The sequence below is a fragment of the Trachypithecus francoisi genome, unplaced genomic scaffold, assembly GCF_009764315.1.
Source record: "Trachypithecus francoisi isolate TF-2019V2 unplaced genomic scaffold, Tfra_2.0 Lachesis_group8, whole genome shotgun sequence".
NCBI lineage: Eukaryota > Metazoa > Chordata > Mammalia > Primates > Cercopithecidae > Trachypithecus > Trachypithecus francoisi.
The window spans coordinates 119544634-119562953 of NW_022681473.1; the positions used below are offsets into that span (position 1 = coordinate 119544634).

At 47.4% G+C, this 18320-nt stretch overlaps 1 protein-coding gene across 3 annotated transcripts in view; it reads left to right on the forward strand.

The window, feature by feature from the left end:
* Positions 1-18320, forward strand: part of NTM (neurotrimin) — a 963524-nt gene that overhangs the window by 283797 nt on the left and 661407 nt on the right. The gene's annotated exons all lie outside the window — the stretch shown is intronic.

Sequence of the window (18320 nt, forward strand, 5' to 3'; positions counted from 1 at the left end):
GTTAGGAAAAGTTTAAGCATAGATCTTTACCTCGAACCCTCTCCAAGTCTTTAATATACTAATGTGATCGGGATGCAATATTTGACCATAATTCCGTTTCTGGCAGAGCATCTTGATTGGGGGATGCAGCAACAGAATTGGGGGACATACGGCTGCTTTTCTCTCCAGGGCTCAGCTCTGAGCTGTCCTCCACAGAGGGTCTCATAGGAGCTTGGAGGAGGAAAGATGGAAAACTGAAATCTCTAAGAATAGGCTAAAAGGAACTGAGTTATTCAGGCATAAGAAGAAGAAGACACTAGCAGGACACTGAAGTCAATTTTCCAATATGTGAGCATGTGAAGGATCCACTACATAGTGTGGTGGGTGAGGGGCTGTTCTTGCAAGTTGAATGCTCAGAGCCTGGCTTCCCTTCAGCCAGCAGGACAGAACCGAATCAGTCGGCCTCAAGGAGCTTGCTGCATGAGACAGGGAGCCTCTGGGGCCAGGAGCCAGGCAAGGCGGGGACTCAGCATCTCAGGGTTCTCAAAGGGTCCCATAGGACTCAGGTGGACCAGTTTGCATCCTGTACTGAGACAGGGGCCTGAACACAATGACCCATTCAGGTGGTTGTTGGCCTCAGGGTGCTGCAATAATGAGATTTTCTGTAGAAGCAGGTCTGAAAGACAGATGCTGCAGGGTGAAGTGGGGGATGGACACCTTGGGTGAAGTCATTCACACCCAAACCAGGAGGGCAGAGGGGGTGAGGGTGAGGGAGGGAGAGAGGAGGAGGACTCAGAGCAGAGTCATTTGAAAGAGCCCCGAAGCCACCAGGTGGAAAGTCACCCTGCGGGGAGCTGACCTTCCTCCCTCCTCCCGAGAGGCACCAGCCGGCGCTGACCCTGGGTCTTATCTCTGTGGCCTATGAGAAAAGAGGCAAAACCCGGCTCCTCGTGCCTCGAAACCTTGCTGCCAACATCTGAGGGCAGGCCTTGATCTCTGGGTCTGTGCACCCCCCCTCATTCCTTCCTGACCTTTCATCCATGAAGCTGGGACAGATGATGTGGGGCTAGGGTGGTGAAGAGGGCCAGGGGATGCAAAGAAACAAAAGGAAAATCATGAAGGGAGACTGGGCCCTGGGGATGGGTTACTTGCAAAATCCTGAGTTTCATTAAATATAGAAAGGTAGGATGAAAAAATAATATTCACTCATTGTTACAGTTTCAAAGTCGGAAGCTGGCCTTGATTTCAAAGAACTTGTGTGTAATGTGATGCATGGCTTTTTCTTCTGTCTCTTTTTATAGGTAAGTGACATTTCATTCTGCTCATCCCCAAGGCAAAGTTGGATGTTTTTAAAGTGGAAAAAAAATGAGCGGAAAAAGAAACGGGGAAGGTGGGAAGAGGTGGAAGTGGAAGGGCACAGGTAGGTGCATACTCAATTTTTCATCTTTTGCACGGACTGGTGGGGGATCTTCCCCCCAGATTCGGTGGAGAATCCTTTCCTCAGGACGGAAGGTCCAGGTGGTGACTGTGGCTGTTGAGATGATGATGGCTTTGCTCTTTGAAAGTGGTTTGTCTTGTGACACAATGGCCAGCACTTTTGCTAAGAGGTCTTTCCTGGGTGAAGTTTCAAGTCAGAAAGGATTTGAGGTTTTGCACCCTAACGCTGTGTGTCAGCTACGTTGCTGTGAGTAGGGCCTAGAGGAAGTAGGGAGAAGTGTTCTGGATTAAAACATTCCAGGAAGGAAAATCAAGAACAAGGAAGAATGTCATTCCTGACATGGTCAGGCAGTAAATGGTTTGGAAATTTCTGAACAGAAAGGAGGTTTGTGGGAAAACTGAGATCTTGTACATTAAGAATTTTTAACTTAATTTTACGGTCTATCCAATTACTGTCAAGGCATTTGTCTATTCCTACCTGGTCGCCGAGGCTGAAACATCACTTATTTTCTCTTTAGCATGAGGCAGAGTAGCTTTCTAAAAGAGCTGGGGGCTGGTTTGTCATTGTAGTCACTGTACCTTTTCTTGGTCAGTCAAGAAAGGCGTTTTGAAGTTCCAGACTAGTTTTGGCTTTCTACTGCTCTTAAATATAATTGCTTTCCCCTAAGAGGAGAGTGAAAATGCTCTTGTTTTTTCCACCTGTGAGTTGCCAACAATCCACTGATATAATTGACTGATGGCTCTGTCCCACATGTATTTGTTATTTTCTTTGAGAGAGAGAGAAACGTAAAACATTCTATTTAACAGTCTATAAATCCAGACTGGAAACATAAAACTCAATTCAATAAAAATATTGAACATACTCAGTTTTATCTTATGTCCAATTAAAGGAGATCAACAGAATGAAGTGGGGGCTGGGTTAGCAGAAAGGGGAAAAAGACAAAAACAATTTCAACTATGTCTAAGGCCTCAGAGAAACGCTCTCGCACACACACGAGAGATAAATCTATAGGCTTCGGAAATCTTCAAAAGAGACAAAAATACTAGAATTTGTTCCTGAAAGTGTATAATTCTATTTCTATCATTTGAATACACAGATGTTCTTTAAATCTTCTTTCCCTTGCTTTTCACAAAGAGGGGGCATAAAAGAAAACCCAAAACCCAGCTTCCCCCCCTAAATTAGGAAAAGCGTCACCGTATGTTGAAAATCACAAAGCGTCTTTTTCATGATGCCATGTCCCCGTCCTGTGGTCTTTCATTTCCTCCAAAGACACTGTGACTCATATCAGATTTACACGGCTGCAGACACACCTGGGAATGCTTCTTGGTATTTGCCATGCATAATGGGGAAAATTAAGCTGCCATGTATCTGGCTCCTAGCCCGAGCAAGGGCTGTGCACCGCCCCCAACCTGCTTTGAAAGGGAAGAAGATCTACAACCAGGAAGCACTCCTAGAAGCTGCCCAACATGACAATAAGAAGGTGGGTTCTTAGCCACGTGGCTTCCTGCAGTCCCTCTGCCACAGCCAAGGCCTGTGGATCAAGGCTGATGGAGTCACTGATTTAGCGGAAACATTCGTGTCTTTTTGAGTGTGTTCACAGAATAAGGGCTGCAACATAATTGCTCCCTGGTCTTGAGGTCCTCCCTTTTCTGCATAGGGTAGGCACTGCGTGGATGAAAAGGGACGGCCTTCCCTCCTGGCTCCCTGTGGACCTCAGAGCTTGCCTTGTCAGCTGGTGGCGGGGAACGCTGAGGGGCGCAGCTTATTGTGATGGATGAAGGCAGTCCCTCAGAATCTCCCATTAATAAGGAGGTAATAGAGTATATGTTAATTTTACAAGAACATTTTCCACAGAGTATATAAGTACACGGGATATATTTGAATAGTTTTAATATGCTATGATTCTCGGAACCATGGGAATGAAATTCTATTTGCACCTACCTAATAAACAACACATTCCCCAGCACTACTGGGCCCTGGTGGAATAAGAAGACAAAGGGGTAGTGTTTACATGCCTGCCCCCCCAACACACAAACGCTGGCACGTGCTCACACACACATTCATATTCTTACATGCATACTCACAGAACTGTGATTGTGCCTTTGAAAAGTGACAAGGAGCAAAGACATTTTTCAGAATTAGATCTGGCCTCTCAGTGTTGTTTCCCCAGATACATGCGTCCTGTTTCGTCACCGTCATCGCTCACCAAACGCCTGGCCCCGTCGCTGTGTTTAACTTCACAGCTTGGCTGCTGAATGCGCCGGGCTCTTCATTTGCTTGGAATCCATCGATCTGGCCGTCTCCCTAGTGCCAGTGCCCCAGGTTGGCACATTTAATCATCTTGGGTCCAACATTGATCTCTGTCACTCCATTCCTCTCCCTGCCTCGGGTCCTGAGGCTTTCCTTGACCCCTCTGTCTGTCTGCAGCAGGGACCAGGCCACTGAGAGGGTTTCTGCTTCTCAGCTCTGGTTCTCTAGCTTTGAGGGAGCAGCAGTGAGTGTGAGGGGGACTGTGTGCACCACTACTAGCAGAGATGGAAACAAAGAGATGTGTGGTCTTCAATAGCAAGGCACACCCTTGCCAGCCCTGGCAAAGCCGGCTTTGAGGACTGAGGATTGCTGGGATTCCCTCTCTCTCTTTGGACAAGGATGTTTTTGTAACTTTTTTTTTTTTTTTTTTTTAAGCTAAGCCTTACTAAGAGTCAGACACCTTACTAAACACACAGACACACACACAGATTTATCTTACTTTCAAAGTAATTCTATGATACTGGTTTTATCATCCTCTTCTTACAAACAAGGAAATCCAGACTTAAAGCCATGAGATAATTTGCCCAAGGTCACATGACCTTGAAGCTTGAATTAGAACTTGTGTCTGTCTGACTACAGTGTTTGTGCACCTAACTGCTTTGGGATGAAAATCCTAGCCCAAAAGAGCAGAGGGTGACAGGAAAGGAAAGTCTTTGGACCACCCTGGGCTTGCTTTCCTGCAGCTTTGCAGATCAACCAAACTCTTGACTGCTAGGCCTCTCTGGACAGGGCTCCAGTGGAGCCAGCACAGGCAGGTGACAAAGAGCCAGGCCCAGATTTAGAAGAACCCAGTTTGAGACCTGCATCTGTTACCAATTTGCTGTGTGCCCTTGGGCAATTTATTAAATTCTCTGAACCTCTCAACATGAGGACAGAAGCATGTCAGTGTAATACTATATAAGCTTAACCAGAGACCAAGTACCTGTAAAAGGATGCTCTGACAATATTTAATAATTATCATTACTTGAAAAATCCCCTTTCACCATGGCCTTCCAAATTTCTGAATCTAGTTCTTGATTTTTCTAATGAGGTCTAGAATTTTTGCCAACGCAAGGAACAGTTCTTGGCAGCTTTCTGCATCTTCACTTCCTTTCAATACCAGGCCTAGTGGAGAGCAAAATTAGCCTGCCAATCACTCAGAGGCGTATGGGCCCCAGGAAATTAAATTCCCTCTCTCTCCAGCTGTCTATCCCAGGTGCCAGGTACCAAATGAACACGCGCCATACGTTGCAGTTCCCGCATCTTCTTCTTCCTGTATGTTAATTTGATAATTTTAGTAAAATAAACCAAGTAGATTTGAGATGTAGTTCATTATCCCCAAAGTCAAGAGATTATAGAATGCCGTTAGTCAGAAGGGGACCACTGCTCTCTCCATTGATTTTTTTTTTTTTTTTTTTTTTTAGATTTTAATATTTCCTTTTTCCGGCAACATTTAAAAGCCACTCTTTTACATCTGTTGCCATCCTTTAATGACAGACAGAATAAAGGGACGATTGTTACTCAGAGAAGCTAAACAAAGGGACTGGGATCACTTGGCACATCCTCGTGTGTGCCTGACTTTGAACTCCTGGAGCCCATATCCTCCACCTCTGTTGGGCACCAGAGACAGGACCCACAGAACTGCTTCCTGCAGCCACGGATGGGTACCCAACAAGCCTGAGGGAGAACCGTGCTCTAAATGCCATCTGCGTTTGCCAGTGGCATTCACGCGTTCCCTCCCGTCCCTCAGGGAAATTAAGAAGGGATCTCCTCTCAAGGCTGACACCTGGAGACAGCGGCTTCCTGTTACCCATCCTTCCCACGCCTCATCTCTGGAGTGAGTTATCTTAATCCTGACATTTGCCCAGTCATTCAGAATGTAAACCTTTTTGTACTACAGGGTAAAAAATATTTTGGGTAAACAGTGATTGCATTGATGTGAAAAGCCAAGTACAGATCCTTGGTAAGTGAAGGATAAAGAGCTTTGTCCATGCTGTTTGGTCACTGTTATGGGCTGAACAGGATCTTTCCAAAACTTACATGTTGAAGTCCTGACCTCCAGTAATTCAGAAGGTGACTGTGTTGGGAGATACTTAAAGAGGTGATTAGGGCAAAAAGAGGTCATCTGGCTGGGCCCGAGTCCAACATGACTGATGTCCTTATAGAAAGCAATGGGGACACAGCACACAGGGAGGAGAGTTCATGTGAAGACACAGCAAGAAGGCGACCATTTGCAAGAGATGCCTAAGAGGAAACTGACGCTGCCAACACATTGATCTTGAACTTCTAACCTGCAGAGTGCAAGGCAATAAATTTCTGTTGCCTAAGCTACCCAGTCTAGGGTATTTTGTGACGGCAGCCCTAGCAAACTAAAAAAGTCACAAAATGCATGCATCTAGACTCAGTCCCAATGTCTGGGAACAAGCAGAACTGGCCGTCAGCCTCGGAAAGGAGGCAGGCTTCCGAGACAAATTCCTGCCCCACCGTATTTTGCCTGACTTTTGTCAATTTCCCATGTTGATCTCTAGTTTCCTTATCTGTGCACTGGGTATGATATGTATCTCAATGCTGTTTTGAAAATTAATGGAGATAAGGAATAATAAATATTTTAAGACACACATTGCTCAATATCCAGTTTTGCTAACTCTATTTCTCTTAATGGTCATAGGAATAAAAATAAACAGTAAATGTGATGTTGTAATGTGTAGTCTATACTAGGCTACATATTCACTAAGGTCACTGCATCAGTCTGGAGTATTTTTTTCTCCTGGTAATTGGAGACAACACATCTGTTCTCAGACTTCAGTGCCCAGGGCTACTGAATTCCTCAACCTGTGGTCAAGTGACTGAGTGAGGCCCGTCCTCCACCCTTCACCCTGCCTTTCACTCCTTATCTGTCAGCATTACTGCCATGGGAGAAGCAGTGCCTTAGAATATGGCTCATGAGATGTCCACACCCTGCCCCTGGCCCTGCCTCTTATCTTATAATTGCCAGAGGTTTCCTCTATTTCAATGAAATTTACAGTTACAAACAGCTAAGGCCAGACTCAAGGATTCACTTCTAATGACTAGCTTCGCTGAGGAGGAGATCATTGACCATAAACACATAATATACCACAAATGCGCAAGGCGTTGTGAGGGTAGGAGACCACCGGTCTGCCCCCAGCCTGGCCTACCCCATTGGAGCCATGCCTACAACCACCCCTCCCAGAACAGAGGATCCCAGAATGAAGAGACATATTCGGCAAACACATCTGATTCTGACATCCTGAGATGGGAGATGCCTATGATCTCTGGGCAGAGGTTGACTGAAAGCCAAGTAGCCCTGGATGGCATTCCCAGAGTCCCCCACCCACAACAGGGTTCTCAGCCTCTCTGGTCCACAAATGGATAAGATCAGTGCAACAGAGATGGCCGGGGTCCTGGTGAAGGACTCACAAAGCTGCACTCACTAAAGGCTGGTGACACACTACCATTCCAGTGGGCTGAGGTACTAGGGAGGAGGGCGTTCTTTTCCAGCTGTGGCTGGGATCAACATTTCTGGAAGCTGAGCTATTGGTCTGTGCCTGGGTGAGTAAAGATCCAGGTCTCACATCTGAGAGATTCAGTTCTATGCACTGGGGTCTGGGGCCATGCAATGTTCTCTAAAGAACTGACTTGGAGGCCTCGGGGACTCTAGCAGAGGGGGAGGGCTTTGGCTGGCCCCTTGCTCCATGCCATGGCCTTGGTCCTCACAATTATGCTGCAAGGAAGTAAGTGGGTTTCAGAGCTGGCTTATTGGATCTTGCCATCCCGCCTCTGTGCCCTACCTGGGATTCCTTCATTTAAAAGCTGCCTTTTCCCTTAAAGAGGAGGACCCCAATTCTGGGCAGAATCTACAAAGCCTGTGGATCCTGGCCTCTGCTTGCTCTCCGGCTCTGCTCTTCTGTGGGTTGTTCTTGTTCCAGCCACATGGGCTTTGTAGTAGTCTTTACTCCTTCTGCCTAGAAAGCACTTCCGATCCCTCTGTTCCTGGGTGACCCTCAGGACTCTTAATAATTCAGTGGAAGACCCTTCCTTGGGAAAGTCTTCCTGATCCACAGGCTGGGTGCTCACCCTCGAATCCACCCTTTTTCTTCCGTGCATTTGTTTTGCTTTGAGTGTAAGCCCTCATCAGTGCTCTGATTCCAGCTCCCCAGTAGGGGAACAGCCCCATGACAGAGGTGATACACCTACGTTTGCCCCCAGTGAGCTTCCCAGAGCCTGGAACCACATGAGTACTAATCCTGGTCATGGAGGGACCCAGATAGTTTCCTGCCTTACAGCAGTAAGCAAGTGTCCAGCCTCAAGCGTCTTTCAACAGGAATAGCCCAGGAGTGAAACGTCCCTGAGCAGACCTTGAGACCTTGAGGACTTGTCACCTCACCCTGATCTCACCTTAGAACCACCGTGGAACTTTTAAACCCATAGACGCCCTCCCCGCATGCCTGAGATTCCAACTCCAACAGTCTGGGTGGGCCCGGGCATCTGCAGGTGTCTCCTCTGTGCTGCCAGGATTGGAACCCACTGCCTGGAGACACCATCTCTTCCCACTGCTGGGTTTTGATTAGTTGAACTCCAAGGGCCCCTTTCTTCCAAGTTCCTAATAGTCATAGTTGCCGCACACTGTGCAATCCACTTCTGGTGCTTTCTGCAGCTTGAGCCTCATAATGATGAGAGATAGCTTTTGTCATTCCTATTTTGTGGTTGAGAAGCCACAGCCGGGGGAGGTTAAGTATCCTGAACAAGGCCTTGCAACTCGCATGAGAAGAGGCAGGATTTGAACTCGTGCCAATGGAACATGAGCCTGGGCTATTAGTATCTATATTATATCACCTTACATTCTTGTGGCAGAGGACTTTGGAAGCACTTTGTGTCATGCATGTATGTGTGCGTGTATATCTACATCTATCTATCTATCTATCTATCTATCTATCTATAAATATCTTCTACAGCATTTACTATCAGCAATGCCTGGATACTCCTAAGGATTCCCAAGTAGTACTACTAATTGTGAGTGGAGATTAAAAGCAAAAACAAAAACAAAAACCTTGATTATATGTTGCAAGTCCCTAAGTGCTTGGGCTGTGCCCCCTCCCCTGCTCGTAGCCTTGAGTGGTGAAAGGACAGCACCTGCGTGGCCACCACAAGCTCTCCTGGCCCTTTCCCTGTTGGACAGGAACAAAGGGGAAGATAAAATGAGTCTGAAGCAGAGATTTAAGATGACTCCTTTATTCCCCCTTCTAATCCCCAATTTCAGACAAACATGGGGCCCAGAAGTGAGTGAGGAAATTAAATGGAGGAACACAATTTCTCCCTGTCATTGAACTCTGACTAATGAGTCTATTTCTGGGTAATAAGAAGGAGCAGGAAGTGGCAAGGCAGTGTAATGAATTAGTGGCCCAGAACCTCGTTAGTCAGAATAATCTTTCCACGAAAGATAAATGATGCAAACATTAATTATAAAGCCAGGGTGGAAATGCATCCCATTATTTAGCTTCCTAAGAAATCTATCCCAGTTATCATGAGGAATTTCAAACAACAACAACAATAATAATAATAAAGTAAGGCTCAGTGAGAACTTGGGGAGACTTGTTCCGCTAGTGGTGGCTGGTAGGGGGAGCACAGCCTTCTGCTTTCAAAATGGGCTGGAGCCTGGGGAAGCGACCCTGCCCCTCTGGGTTTTGTAGAGTTCCTGTCCTGGCTTCTCTGCGCCTTGTAGGATTGGTCATTCAGGGCCGTCCACTCTAGTCATCAAGCTCCAGATGAGGTGAGGAGTTTAACTAGAACATTCTCCCCATCCAGAGAGAAAGAGAGAGAACAAGGCTGAGGGTTTTCCAGAAACTCTGGCATCTTAAAAGGGGTCAGAGATCAAAATCATGGAGGAAATAGAGGTTAAGAGGTCAGACTCTGGAATCAGCCAAGCTGAAACCCTGGCTCGCCATGCTTGGAAAAGTCCCGTAGCCCTGTTTCTTCCCCTGAGAACCGGTGGATACCAGAGGCATCTGGTTAAGGAAGTTTTTTATGAGCATTAAGTGAGGTGTGCATGTGAGATGCTTAGCATCCATTAAGTGTTTCATAGATGCCATTGATAATGTGTTTTTAATGCAGAGTGAAGGTTGTAGAGCTGGAAGGCATGCTAGGGGTATTGAAGGAGGCTCCCTTGTTGCACAGGTGAGCAGAGAGCAACTTCACTCAGCAATTCTGCAGGGGGGACACTGAGGCTGCCGGCTCCAGGTGAGGCTCTGTCATCTCAGGATGTTTTTCATAGCCTGGATTTTTGGTCACAGCACAGAAGGGGGAAGGGAGGAATCGAAATCAGTCTCAAGAAATGCGGTAGCTGAGGCCATTCCTCAGGAGAGCAAATAAACCAGTATTAAAAACTATAAAAAAGTATCCTGCAGCGCTGTGGTAATAAACTTGTCCGTGACTTCACAGCTTACAGGGTCCCAGCTTCTAAAGATTTGAGCTATCTCTTGCCCGCAAAGGGGTCGGGGAAGTCATTTGCTGAAGGGAGAGAAGTTTGAAGCAAAGATCTGGCGCTCTCTGGAGCCTCCTTCCAGGTGGCATCCGATTGAAGCGGAGGCTGGGAGCTGCTTTTGTTTTGAAGGCTTTGTTGGTGTCTAACTGGCAACTCTTGGTAATGAGAGAAGAAAAAACAATTAATGGAAATGAATTTTAATTGTCTCTGACTTCTCATTTGTAGGCTATTAAAATGAGGTCCCTATTAAAATATCACATCAGCTGCCTCATTTCAAGGTAACAGAAGGCACCCCAAAAGCTCCTCTCTCGCCACGTGCAGTACCCACTCCACCGTCATCCCTTTTGGCAAAAAGTGGGCTTGTAGGTTTTAAGCAAAATGAACCAAACAGGGAAAAATAGAAAAGAATTGCTCTCAAATATTTCCCTTTTCTTTCCCCTTTCTTTCCTTCCTTCTTTCCTTCCTTCCTTCCTCCTTTCCTTTCCTTTCCTTTCCTTTCCTTTCCTTCTTTCCTTCTTTCTTTCTTTCTTTTTTTCTTTCTCTCTCTCTTTTTTTCTTTCTTTCTCTTTCTTTCCTCCTTTCTTTCTCTCTCTCTCTCTTTCTTTCTTGTACATTTATTTATTATCACTGAGAAATGCATGCCTGCATTTGTGTATTATTCTGTGGCTGTCTGTTCTGTTCCCATTTCCAGGTACTGTGGCAAGGTGGCTTGGAGAGCAGGGCTCCACCAGGGCTGGGCCTTCTCTGCCAGCCGCTCACTCTCTACCTGGAATTGAGGCTCTAGTGGGGCTGGGGTGGACACGCGGTACTGGGGCAGGAGACGAGGCGGGGAGGGCCTGAGAGTCGAGGGCTAGGACTCCTATGTCTCCTTCTCCTCCCTACCTCCCTTGCTCCCTAACCCACTGGGTCAGGGAGGTTTGTTCCTCAGACACGGATGCTGTCTGAGCGGCACAGCCCTTCTTGGAGGCCTCGGATCCAAGCTAAAACCACCTCTGACACTGCCCAGCGAGGTGGCTTTGTGGTGGGAGCCAGCCCCTTCCCCTCTGCTCCCTCTGTCAGCAATCCTAGGTATTCACTCAGTAGATGCTAAAGGCCCGGGGCCCAGGAGGCTCCCAGAGAATGCGGCCCCCAGCCCCTTGTGAAAACAGATGTCCTTTCCTCTGCTTCACCATCGGCAGACACTCCCCTCTTCCTCCTGCTCTGTCCTTTCTCACTCCATCCTCCCTTCTCTTTTTACCACCCCCATCGTCTTTCTTCTGACCCTTTCTCCCAGCCCTGTTTCTCTCCAAGCAAAAGCACCAGGAATTCCTCCCTAACAGGCTCTGCTCAAGAACTTGCCGGGAGGCTTTTGGGTCTTGCCTTTCTAGGTAAGGTCTGCTCTCAGCAACTTTACGGATGCCAGGAAGGAGCCATTTCTATCTCCCCCAGGCAGAGGCATAATCAGCCTGGAAGGCCAGTTCCACCCCTTGGCTCCCTGGGGCGCTATCTCGCGACTATACTCACCCTCCCTGCCCAACCCCATCACTGCGCAATTTATTCGTGGAAGGCCAGGGACACCTGTCTCCATCCTTCTAAATTACCTGCGTATTCAGGGGATCAACCACAGCTCCTGCTTGCACAGGCCTTATCAGCTCTGGGCTTGCAGAGAATGCGGTTGAATCAATGTTAGCTCTGGGCTGGCAGGGCCTGCTAGCGGCTGCCCTCACCCTCCTCTGGAGCCCACACTGGGCTGGGCATATCTGCGACTTGGCAGAGGTGGCAAATGGCTCAGAGCCCTGTGAGAACCGCCAAGAGTCAGCGGTATAAGAAGCAGAGGCCTTGGGCAAATTCACAGGCCACTGGAGAGTGACAAAGTGCCCATCAAGAGTGGTCGATCAAAGAAGTGGCATCAAAAGTGGCAAAGAGAAGTGCATCCCCTGAGTTTGCCTCAGAATAAGGAGCTGGACGCCTGGTGGAGGCCATGATTTCTGTTGATTTGAGGGCTAAGGCCCCTCTGAAGGTTAAGTCAAGGTTTGGGGGCTCCAAACCTTGGACACCAGCAGGTGCTTGGCTCAGGGACAAAGAGGCCTTTGTCCTGGCTCCACCTGAGAGCGCTGGGCTGGCTGTTGGCTGCCCCCTGGCTGCACTGCCACTCAGCAGCAGATGGCCAGGGGCCCGCAGTGGCCTCTCTGTGTTCCTCTCCACGTGCCCATCCCTTTCTCTTTGTCTTTCTACACAAATTGCCTGTTTCTGGAGTGGACTCGGCTTTCCACACCATGGGTCCGGGAGGACCGGCCTTCTTGGCAGGTGTGGGAGGAACAAGCCTGAGTGGCGCTGTCCCTCTCTCCCCACCAGGAACAGAGCAGCAAGGGGACCCTTGAACGTTCCCCCTCTGGGGAGGCCTCAAAGCATAGCACAGGCCCAAATGTATTCAGGGTTCAGGCAGGGATGTCAGCAAGCCAGGCTTCTGGGGCCAGGTGAAGGCAGAGGCGGCCGACTTGAGCAAGTGAGCCTGCTTTGGAGGCATCGCACACTGACTGAGGATGCTGGGCCTGCTTCATGAAGCACGCGTGGGCGTGTTTGGATGAGCACTGTGTGGCTCTGCAGCTCCGAGGAAACCGTATCAGACACCCCAGACAGCTGGAATGCCTCACCCTTTCAGTCTCCCTGGGATTCCAGGCCATTCTCTTCTGCCTGGCCTCTTCCTATTCACCCATCAGACCAGGCTCAAACCCACCTTGTCTTTGTTCATGGTGCTCTAGGCTGGCATTAGTTGTATGACAGAATATTTATTCATGTATGTATTTCCCACTAGACTACTGGTGCCAGTAGGTAAGGGACATAATTCTTCTTAGGTATTTAGTACTCCTGGTACACGGTAGGACCTCTCTGGAGGCTTATGGAATTCAAATACCTATGGACCGGCCTTGGCCTCTTCTTTCTGGCCTTCAAAAGAAAGGCTTTGTGATAACTTCTCCTTTAAAACAGAGAGGACCGTGGTGCCGGGGTGGGAGTGGGGAGTGACTGTGTTCCTTGTCTATTTTAGGCTTCAGCCTAAAAACAGATAGGGATGGATAAGAGGGCTGGGGAGGGCAGGAGGGTCAGAAAACTCCTGAGGTTTCCGGTGGTAAATTGTGAGTACAACAATGGGTCAAGAAGGTAACCCCAGAACCCTCGCTGGGTGCCCACTGGGGTACAGCGGGTGACCACAGGGATGCTCAGGGCTGCCTGTGGGATCCTGACAGAGGGGAGAGACTTGCGGTTGACCAGCCCATCTCCACTGACTTGGAAGGATGCCCGCCTTAGAGGACAAGGGAGGCTGGTGGCCTTCTCTGAGCAGGGCGTTATGGTGGCCCCAAAGGAACACAGGGCCCTTTCTGCCAGATCAACACTAGTGCTTCTGCCAGGCCCCAGGCCTGTACTTCGTAAGAACTGCAAGTTCCGTCCTCATTGTCTGTGTGTGTCAGTTTCAATGTGTGTGTCTTTTTTCTTATCGCCTTGTCATCTGGGTCACCTGCCCACCTCTGGACAAAGCTTGCATTTAAATATGGTGCCAGACAGTGACGTGATGCATTCAGGGGGCGATGCTTGCTGCTCTAATTTTGTCTGCTTTTGGGAACTCTGCAAAAATGCTCTTCCATCCCTCACCAGGAACAGTGCTGGACAAAGGGTGCTAAAGGGACCTGTGCCTTGGGGGGCCCAGGTGACACCTGAGACCCCTCTGTAGACAGCACGGCAGCCTCTCTCTTGGCTCTCCCTCCTGAGGTTGGAGAACAGAGATCTTACATTTGCAGAAGACCTTTTAAAACAAAGTGCCAGAACAAGGATTTGACATCACCAGTGAGGGGAAAAAAATCATTTTTGCCCACCACTCTACTCCCCTGTCTGTTGGTGTCAGACTCTGATGGGTTGAAAGGCAGCACAAAGAGAAATAGGGTGGGGAGATGATGGCAACTCAGGGAGATAATTGACTTCAGAAATGCTATGTCTCGGACATAGGAAGAAAACAAGTGAAAATATGTTATTTTACAACCTTGATACTCCTGACCTCATGGAAAAAACATATACACACAGCGTAGGGGTGGGCAGGTAGACAAGAGGAAGGGTCCTAGCACGGGGTGTGGGTGCCCTCATGTGGCCATGAGAAGTAGTACCACACACACGTTCTCTTTCCCAGGGAAGCAGACATGCTGCACAAGTGCTTGGCCACGGCCTACATTGAAACTGGAAAGAGCTCACTGAAAAGGAATGCAGTTCATACAAAGTCTTCCTTCTCTACCCAAGACGTTCTTGTCACTCCTAGGGCTGTCATTCTTGAAAAGGAGAGGCTGGTATAGTAGGAAGAAAGCTCAATCCTAAAGCTGTTTGGTGTTTGTGACTTAGCAGCTGCACAAGTCTCGTATTTGTCGCCTGTAAAGTGATCAGCGTGACTTGGACAGTGCTTCTGCTTCCCTGCAGCTGGGATGCTCTGGCCTTGAGGATGCTGAAACACCAGAGAGCTGGCAACTCGCTGGTATCATTCGGGCAGGAGAACTCTTTGTGTGGGATCGCTTTATTTCGTTTGAAGTCATTCAGTGCTGCGATTGTAGTCTTTCTCTAGTTCCCATTAATCTGGTGTTGGCTCAGTGTAACAGAACCAGCCTTATTGTTCCCATTTGCAGTTACAAGAATATTGCCATTGTTATTTGCAAGCTTGATTTCCCTCTCTGGTTACCTGTAACACTGCTTCTCTGAAACTCTCTGAAAGAGAGAAAAACCTTCCCCGCGGGATATAGGTTATCAGGCACCTAAACTCATTGCAACTCCAAGACATGTACTCGCAGAAGGTTCATGAGCAGATGACAGCCTGAGCTCTGGATTAGGGACCCAGATGTGGGGCTCATAGTTTGCAGTGTTTGGTCTTATATTATCCCTTTCATCTGGGTCTTCATACAGCCCCTCACTTACTGCTAGAAAAGAAAACTCCCAGTGTGCCAGATGGATTCCAAAGTCCCATTGCCTGCATTCATCCCACCATATTTAAAGACTCTGCTCTTTTCAAATGCTTAGCCCGTGTGAGCAGACCTCAACCTTCACGTAGCACCCAGTCTTCCTGATCCTGCCTGAGTTTCCAGATCTCCAGTTCCATCTTTACTTTGGTTCTTGTATAAGACGAAGAGAGCATTTATCTTTTCTGTTTAAACCCTTGGGATATTTCTGTTTAGCAACACAGCAATTTCGGGCAGCTACACAGTTTTATTAAGTGTATTAAACAGCAGAGTAGCTCATCTGTTGTCAACTGGCTGTCTTGGCTCAATCCCAATATATCATGGATGGTTTTCCCAGCACATTTTTAAATTCTTATTACTGACTAGGATATGATTTCACAAATGTTATTATAATAATTCATTAGTATCTGACATAACCAGTAATACAGACTGAACCTTTGCCAAATGTATTGTTATAACCTTTTGGGAATGGTGGCCACGCTAATTAATCATTGCTTGTTGAGTGCCTACTATGAGCAATAGAATTTGCATTTTTATTCTTTCATTTCTCATGACAGTCCAAGAAGGGAGGTAGGATTACCTCATTTTAACCAAAGGAGACCCTGAGGCCAAGGGAGGCTGAGCAGCGTACTCAAGTTCTTGCAGCTTCTATATCCTAGAGGAGGCCAAATTCACACCCAGCTGGGACTCCAAAGTTTGTACCTTTCTCATCATGACCCTCCACCCACAGACTGTCTGTGTGTGAAATTCCACTGAGGGCCTTGACTCAGAAGACCCTCTGCCAGCATTCTGTCTGTGGTTTTTATGTGTCTTCTCAGATGAAGGTGACTCAAGACTTTAGGCAGAGGATGTTTTCCATTTAAATCCCCCAAAATAAAATGGCCCTGTTTCTAGGAGAGAGAAAAACTCAGACCTCTGCTTGACTTTGCTTCCAGGGGCAAGAACTGGGGTCCAGATCCATAATCTTGGAGAGTCTTTTATGGCTTTCACATTTGGTGTTGACAGAACTGGCCAGCAAACCACTTGGACCAATGGTTTCACCCTTAGAAGCTTAACCGGGTAGGCCCGTGTCACCTTAGAAACTTAACCGGGTAGGTCCCTGTCACTGTGGAAACTTAACCGGGTAGGCCCGTGTCACCTTAGAAACGTAACCAGATAGGTCTGTGTCACCTTAGAAACTGAACCGGGTAGGCCCGTGTCACCTTAGAAAGTTAACCGGGTAGGCCCACGTCACCTTAGAAACTTAACTGGGTAGGCCTGTGTCACCTTAGGAGCTTAACTGGGTAGACCCATGTCACTTTAGGAGCTTAACCAGGTAGGCCCGTGTCACCTAAAAACGTAACCGGGTAGGTCCGTGTCACCTTAGAAACTGAAACAGGTAGGTCCATGTCACCTTAGAAACTGAAACGGGTAGGTCCATGTCACCTTAGAAACTGAAACGGGTAGGTCCATGTCATCTTAGAAACTGAAACGGGTAGGTCCATGTCATCTTAGAAACTGAAACGGGTAGGTCCATGTCATCTTAGAAACTGAAACGGGTAGGTCCATGTCATCTTAGAAACTGAAACGGGTAGGTCCATGTCATCTTAGAAACTGAAACGGGTAGGTCCATGTCATCTTAGAAACTGAAACGGGTAGGTCCATGTCATCTTAGAAACTGAAACGGGTAGGTCCATGTCATCTTAGAAACTGAAACGGGTAGGTCCATATCATCTTAGAAAGTTAACCGGGTAGGCCCGTGTCACCTTAGAAATGTAACCAGGTAGGTCTGTGTCACCTTAGAAACTTAACTGGGTAGGCCCGTGTCACCTTAGGAGCTTAACCGCATAGGCCCGTGTCACCTAAAAACGTAACCAGGTAGGTCCGTGTCACCTTAGAAAGTTAACTAGGTAGGTCTGTGTCACCTTAGAAGCTTAACCGGGTAGGTCTGTGTCACCATGGCACACGACTGACATTTAGTCAAATTTTGAAATGAGAGCCTTGGACTTGAACCCTTGCCTTGCTCTTCTGGAGAATTTGATTTTTAGTAAGAGGCTCTTGGAAGAGACAAAGGTCCATTTTGCCTCCAAAACAAGTGAACATAGGGAAGAGAAACTGAAAAAGGAGGTTTTTAGAGCATACAACTGTTTTCAAATATTTAAGTGTTGTTTGGTAGAAAAGGAAGGAGATGTTTTCTATATAATTACATAAAGCAAAACCAAGACTGATGGACAGAAGTTATTTGGGAGCAATCTTTTCTTATCGAGGAAATGTTAAGGGTCTAAGCTACCCAAAGAAGTGAAGGACTGCGTTGGAGTTTTTCTAGCACTGAGGGTGTGTGTGTGTGTGTGTGTGTGTGTGTGTCTGTGCCTTTGTACATGCATGTGTGTGCATATGCCTGTGTGTGCTCATGCATGTGAGACTGTGAACCTACATATGCACATGGTGGAGGGAGCGCGTAAGAGACAGAAGGTTTTATCAGATGACCTTCACAATTCCATATTTGCAGGAAGTCTATGATTACATGAAAAAATGCTCATCATCACTTGCCATCAGAGAAATGCAAATCAAAACCACAATGAGATACCATCTCACACCAGTTAGAATGGCAATCATTAAGAAGTCAGGAAACAACAGGTGTTGGAGAGGATGTGGAGAAATAGGAACACTTTTACACTGTTGGTGGGATTGTAAACTAGTTCAACCATTATGGAAAACAGTATGGCGATTCCTCAAGGATCTAGAACTAGATGTACCATATGACCCAGCCATCCCACTACTGGGTATATACCCAAAGGATTATAAATTATTCTACTACAAAGACACATGCACACGTATGTTTATTGCGGCACTATTCACAATAGCAAAGACCTGGAATCAACCCAAATGTCCATCTGTGACAGAGTGGATTAAGAAAATGTGGCACATATACACCATGGAATACTATGCAGCCATAAAAAAGGATGAGTTTGTGTCCTTTGTAGGGACATGGATGCAGCTGGAAACCATCATTCTTAGCAAACTATCACAAGAAGAGAAAACCAAACACCGCATGTTCTCACTCATAGGTGGGAACTGAACAATGAGATCACTTGGACTCGGGAAGGGGAACATCACACACTGGGGCCTATCATGGGGAGGGGGGAGGAGGAGGGATTGCTTTGGGGAG